Source organism: Salmo salar, unplaced genomic scaffold (genome assembly GCF_965601325.2).
Source record: "Salmo salar unplaced genomic scaffold, fSalSal1 ptg000221l, whole genome shotgun sequence".
Classification (NCBI taxonomy): Eukaryota; Metazoa; Chordata; class Actinopteri; order Salmoniformes; family Salmonidae; genus Salmo; species Salmo salar.
In genome coordinates, this window is record NW_027675333.1 from 912,501 (window position 1) to 919,988 (window position 7,488).

The following is a 7,488-nucleotide window of genomic DNA, read 5'->3' on the forward strand; positions in this document are numbered from 1 at the left end:
CTGTCCGATTTCAAAAAGGCTTTACAACGAAAGCAAAACATTAGATTATGTCAGCAGAGTACCAAGCCAGAAATAATCAGACACCCATTTTTCAAGCTAGCATATAATGTCACAAAAACCCAGAAGACAGCTAAATGCAGCACTAACCTTTGATGATCTTCATCAGATGACAACCCTAGGACATTATGTTATACAATACATATATGCATGTTTTGTTCAATCAAGTTCATATTTATATCAAAAACCAGCTTTTTACATTAGCATGTGACGTTCAGAACTAGCATACCCCCCGCAAACTTCCGGGGAATTCGCTAACAATTTACTAAATTACTCACGATAAACGTTCACAAAAAGCATAACAATTATTTTAAGAATTATAGATACAGAACTCCTCTATGCACTCGATATGTCCGATTTTAAAATAGCTTTTTGGTGAAAGCACATTTTGCAATATTCTAAGTACATAGCCCAGCCATCACGGGCTAGCTATTTAGACACCCGGCAAGTTTAGCACTCACCAATATCAGATTTACTATTATAAAAGTTTGATTACCTTTTGTTGTCTTCGTCAGAATGCACTCCCAGGACTGCTACTTCAATAACAAATGTTGGTTTGGTCCAAAATAATCCATCGTTATATCCGAATAGCGGCGTTTTGTTCGTGCGTCCCAGACACTATCTGAAATGGTAAATCAGGGTCGCGCGCATGGCGCAATTCGTGACAAAAAAAATCTAAATATTCCATTACCGTACTTCGAAGCATGTCAACCGCTGTTTAAAATCCATTTTTATGCCATTTTTTCTCGTAAAAAAGCGCTAATATTCAGACCGGGAATGTCCATTTAGCTAAACAGAGGAAAGAAAACAAAGCTTTCGGTCGACGCGGGCACGAGCCTGAGTCTCACAGTACTGTAACCAGCCACTACCCAAACGCGCTACTTTGTTTCAGCCAGAGCCTGCAAAGCCACGATTAAGCGTTTTACCGCCTTCTGAGAGCCTATGGCAGCCGTAGGAAGTGTCACGGGGCACTAAGATCCTCACTCTTCAATAAACAGAGACAAGAAGAACGACACCTTGTCAGACAGGCCACTTCCTGCATGAAATCTTCTCAGGTTTTTGCCTGCCATATGAGTTCTGTTATACTCACAAACACCATTCAAACAGTTTTAGAAACTTTAGGGTGTTTTCTATCCAAAGCCAATAATTATATGCATATTCTAGTTACTGGGCAGGAGTAGTAACCAGATTAAATCGGGTACGTTTTTTATCCAGCCGTGAAAATACTGCCCCCTAGCCATAACAGAGTCACAAGGTTGCGCTAACTACAGTAGTGTTGCAAAATCCTTTACACCCCACTCATCCCCATCAGTCTTAAGAACAAAACATGTGGTTTAATGTAGATACATTTAGATACAACAGAAACAATATGTGGTATTCTCAACTTCTCTTTTAACAGAACAGAGACATTCAGAGGAGGCTGGTGGGAAGTGTTATAGGAGGACGGGTTCATTTTTATGGCTGAAATGGAATAAATAAATTAATTCCATGTATTCCATTCCAGTCTTTACACTGAGCCTGTCCTCATATTGCTCCTCCACCAGCCTCCTCTGGTTTGTATGTGAAAGTATGCAGGTATTCATGTTGTTGTGGAGGCAAATTATATTTAAACAAAATACTTTTAAAAAAGGTACAAATGCAGCCGTAAAAATAAAATAAAATCAGATGTGAAAATGGTGCATTTCTAAGTTTTATAGAAAAAATATGAAGTTAAAAAGTTCTACCTGATGACATCATCAAAAGTTGAATCATTTTAAAAGCAGTGATTTTTCAAACACAATTAGATTGTCAGTGGTGTGGGGAGCAATAAAATGTCCTCTACTGGGCTAGAAACTCATTGCAGGTTTTGAAAATCACCGTTTTTAAAGAGTTTTCTTCTCATTTTTTTTTAACTACAGATCATAAAAATGTGAAAGGTGCTGTTTTCAGAAATATAGATACTGTTTTGGTGCTGGAGAGGATGAATATGAGGTTGAAAAGTGCAGGACTTGCCTTTTAACACTAGAATCAGTCCTGCTCCCTGACTTTTAACACTAGAATCAGACCTGCTCCCTGACTTTTAACACTAGAATCAGACCTGCTCCCTGACTTTTAACACTAGAATCAGTCCTGCTCCCTGACTTTTAACACTAGAATCAGTTCTGCTCCCTGACTTTTAACACTAGAATCAGTTCTGCTCCCTGACTTTTAACACTAGAATCAGACCTGCTCCCTGACTTTTAACACTAGAATCAGTCCTGCTGTCACAGGATCCAACGAAAGTGGCGCCCCTCCTCGGTCGGGCGGCGCTCGGCCTATTAGCTGCCACCGATCGTGGTTTCTGTGTCTTTTAGTTTTGTCTGTCTGTTCCGCACCTGTTTTGTGTCTGTCATTAGTGGGGGCTTATTTAGTGTGTGTTTTCAGTTGGGGTTTTGTGCGGGATTGTTGATTGTCCACTCAGGACGGTGGTCCGTGTTTTATTACGGGTTTGTTTCTGACAGTTTCACGAAGAGAGGATTTACCGGGCTGTGCCCCGTGCCTTTTTGTGCCGCTCATATATATATTTTGTTCGCAATATTGGGATACCTGCCGCCTCTCCACTCTAACCACTAGGCTACCTGCCGTCCTTCCACTCTAACCACTAGGCTACCTGCCACCCCTCCACTCTAACCACTAGGCTACCTGCCGCCCCTCCACTCTAACCACTAGGCTACCTGCCGTCCCTCCACTCTAACCACTAGACTACCTGCCGCCTCTACACTCTAACCACTAGGCTACCTGCCGCCCCTCCACTCTAACCACTAGGCTACCTGCCCCCCCTACACTCTAACCACTAGGCTACCTGCCCCCCCTCCACTCTAACCACTAGACTACCTGCCACCCCTCCACTCTAACCACTAGGCTACCTGCCGCCCCTCCACTCTAACCACTAGGCTACCTGCCGTCCCTCCACTCTAACCACTAGGCTACCTGCCGCCTCTACACTCTAACCACTAGGCTACCTGCCGCCTCTACACTCTAACCACTAGGCTACCTGCCGCCCCTCCACTCTAACCACTAGGCTACCTGCCGCCCCTCCACTCTAACCACTAGGCTACCTGCCGTCCCTCCACTCTAACCACTAGGCTACCTGCCGCCTCTACACTCTAACCACTAGGCTACCTGCCACCTCTACACTCTAACCACTAGGCTACCTGTCGCCCCCAAATGAGGCCTAACTGAATGATAAGAAGGATGAAGGGGTTGATTTAATCTAGAAAGACAATAGTGTAATGATGAGTTTGTGTTCTGCCTATTTATCAGCAGCAAATCATTTGACCACACCCCCTTGTGGGTTAATAATATTCTCTTTTATGTTTTACTTTCCACAAATAAACTGTTGTGGGTCTGTTTTATTGACTGTAACTCGAACACTAATCACATGTATTGTAAGGAAATGAACACATGCTATGAGTTACAGTAGGCCTTTAGAGTGATGTAAAACATGTCCTGGACTCTGTCCAAGTTAATGAGCGGGAAACAAATGATAATAGTCAACCTTCACAGCCGGCCCATCGACACTACTCCTAAACTACACCAAAACTAATTTCACACATGATAAGAGTTATCCTGATCAGCTGGCCCATCGACACTACTCCTAAACTGTACCAAAACTAATATCACACATGATAAGAGTTATCCTGATCAGCTGGCCCATCGACACTACTCCTAAACTATACCACAACTAATTTCACACATGATAATAGTCAACCTTCACAGCCGGCCCATCGACACTACTCCTAAACTACACCAAAACTAATATCACACATGATAAGAGTTATCCTGATCAGCTGGCCCATCGACACTACTCCTAAACTATACCACAACTAATTTCACACATGATAAGAGTTATCCTGATCAGCTGGCCCATCGACACTACTCCTAAACTGTACCAAAACTAATTTCACACATGATAAGAGTTATCCTGATCAGCTGGCCCATCGACACTATTCCTAAACTGTACCAAAACTAATTTCACACATGATAAGAGTTATCCTGATCAGCCGGCCCATCGACACTACTCCTAAACTATACCAAAACTAATTTCACACATGATAAGAGTTATCCTGATCAGCTGGCCCATCGACACTACTCCTAAACTATACCAAAACTAATTTCACACATGATAAGAGTTATCCTGATCAGCTGGCCCATCGACACTACTCCTAAACTGTACCAAAACTAATTTCACACATGATAAGAGTTATCCTGATCAGCTGGCCCATCGACACTACTCCTAAACTATACCAAAACTAATTTCACACATGATAAGAGTTATCCTGATCAGCCGGCCCATCGACACTACTCCTAAACTATACCAAAACTAATTTCACACATGATAAGAGTTATCCTGATCAGCTGGCCCATCGACACTACTCCTAAACTGTACCAAAACTAATTTCACACATGATAAGAGTTATCCTGATCAGCTGGCCCATCGACACTACTCCTAAACTATACCAAAACTAATTTCACACATGATAAGAGTTATCCTGATCAGCTGGCCCATCGACACTACTCCTAAACTATACCAAAACTAATTTCACACATGATAAGAGTTATCCTGATCAGCTGGCCCATCGACACTACTCCTAAACTATACCAAAACTAATTTCACACATGATAAGAGTTATCCTGATCAGCTGGCCCATCGACACTACTCCTAAACTATACCAAAACTAATTTCACACATGATAAGAGTTATCCTGATCAGCTGGCCCATCGACACTACTCCTAAACTATACCAAAACTAATTTCACACATGATAAGAGTTATCCTGATCAGCTGGCCCATCGACACTACTCCTAAACTGTACCAAAACTAATTTCACACATGATAAGAGTTATCCTGATCAGCCGGCCCATCGACCCGCTGCGTTTTGGTCCCCCTTTTTCGACGTATGTGACAAAATGAGCATCTATTTACCAAATCCTCCTTCAGAGTCATGTGCAGGTAAAATACTTTTATTTCTATATAATACTGTATCTGAAAGAGCAGATTCTGCAGGTTAAACATTGTGATTTCTATATAGTACTGTATCTGAAAGAGCATATTCTGCAGGTTAAACATTGTGATTTCTATATAGTACTGTATCTGAAAGAGCAGATTCTGCAGGTTAAACATTGTGTTTCTATATAGTACTGTATCTGAAAGAGCATATTCTGCAGGTTAAACATTGTGATTTCTATATAGTACTGTATCTGAAAGAGCAGATTCTGCAGGTTAAACATTGTGTTTCTATATAGTACTGTATCTGAAAGAGCATATTCTGCAGTTTCCTTGACACTTACCTTTATCAAATAACTCTCAACATTCAAGAGGTGCAGCTTTATTTCCAAAGTTCAATTTTTCTTCAACAATATCCGTGTTGTCCATGTTTTAATCACATGACCACTCCAGCAGCAGCATTGATCTGGCGACTACGCAAAAACTATTAACATAATCAAATTAAAATCTGCTATTCTGTCGTCAATGGATGAACGGCCAATAGAAACCAGATAGAAACTGATAGTGGTGCATGTGACTTCAGTTCTGGTTAGCTGCAGATGTCCAAACCAACTTGCTCAAGGTCTTTCCATGTCTGGGGAAAGATGAAACCAGGCCAGCGGGTGACTGTCTGAGACTGTCTGAGACTGTGGTTTTGAGTCACGTGGAGCCTTACATGGGCAAATGCAGAAATGTGACCATGGACAGCTTCTTCACATCAATTTCCCTCAGACAAGTTGATTGTGAAGAAGACTAGCATGCTAGGACAGTGAACACACAAAGAAGACTAGCCTGCTATGAACAGTGAACACACAAAGAAGACTAGCCTGCTATGAACAGTGAACACACAAAGAAGACTAGCCTAGCCAGGTCATTACAGTATATACAGTATCTCTACCATATACAGACACCAACTAGTATCCCCTTTATGATCTAGCCAGGTCATTACAGTATATACAGTATCTCTACCATATACAGACACCAACTAGTATCCCCTTTATGATCTAGCCAGGTCATTACAGTATATACAGTATCTCTACCATCTAGCCAGGTCATTACAGTATATACAGTATCTCTACCCTATACAGACACCAACTACTATCCCCTTTATGATATAGCCAGGTCATTACAGTATATACAGTATCTCTACCATATACAGACACCAACTAGTATCCCCTTTATGATCTAGCCAGGTCATTACAGTATATACAGTATCTCTACCATCTAGCCAGGTCATTACAGTATATACAGTATCTCTACCATCTAGCCAGGTCATTACAGTATATACAGTATCTCTACCATATACAGACACCAACTAGTATCCCCTTTATGATCTAGCCAGGTCATTACAGTATATACAGTATCTCTACCATATACAGACACCAACTAGTATCCCCTTTATGATCAAGCCAGGTCATTACAGTATATACAGTATCTCTACCATATACAGACACCAACTAGTATCCCCTTTATGATCTAGCCAGGTCATTACAGTATATACAGTATCTCTACCATATACAGACACCAACTAGTATCCCCTTTATGATCTAGCCTGGTCATTACAGTATATACAGTATCTCTACCATATACAGACACCAACTAGTATCCCCTTTATGATCTAGCCAGGTCATTACAGTATATACAGTATCTCTACCATATACAGACACCAACTAGTATCCCCTTTATGATCTAGCCAGGTCATTACAGTATATACAGTATCTCTACCATATACAGACACCAACTAGTATCCCCTTTATGATCTAGCCAGGTCATTACAGTATATACAGTATCTCTACCATATACAGACACCAACTAGTATCCCCTTTATGATCTAGCCAGGTCATTACAGTATATACAGTATCTCTACCATATACAGACACCAACTAGTATCCCCTTTATGATCTAGCCAGGTCATTACAGTATATACAGTATCTCTACCATATACAGACACCAACTAGTATCCCCTTTATGATCTAGCCAGGTCATTACAGTATATACAGTATCTCTACCATATACAGACACCAACTAGTATCCCCTTTATGATCTAGCCAGGTCATTACAGTATATACAGTATCTCTACCATATACAGACACCAACTAGTATCCCCTTTATGATCTAGCCAGGTCATTACAGTATATACAGTATTTCTACCATATACAGACACCAACTAGTATCCCCTTTATGATCTAGCCTGGTCATTACAGTATATACAGTATCTCTACCACATAGAGACACCAACTAGTATCCCCTTTATGATCTAGCCAGGTCATTACAGTATATACAGTATCTCTACCATATACAGACACCAACTAGTATCCCCTTTATGATCTAGCCAGGTCATTACAGTATATACAGTATCTCTACCATATACAGACACCAACTAGTATCCCCTTTATGATCTAGCCAGGTCATTACAGTATATACAGT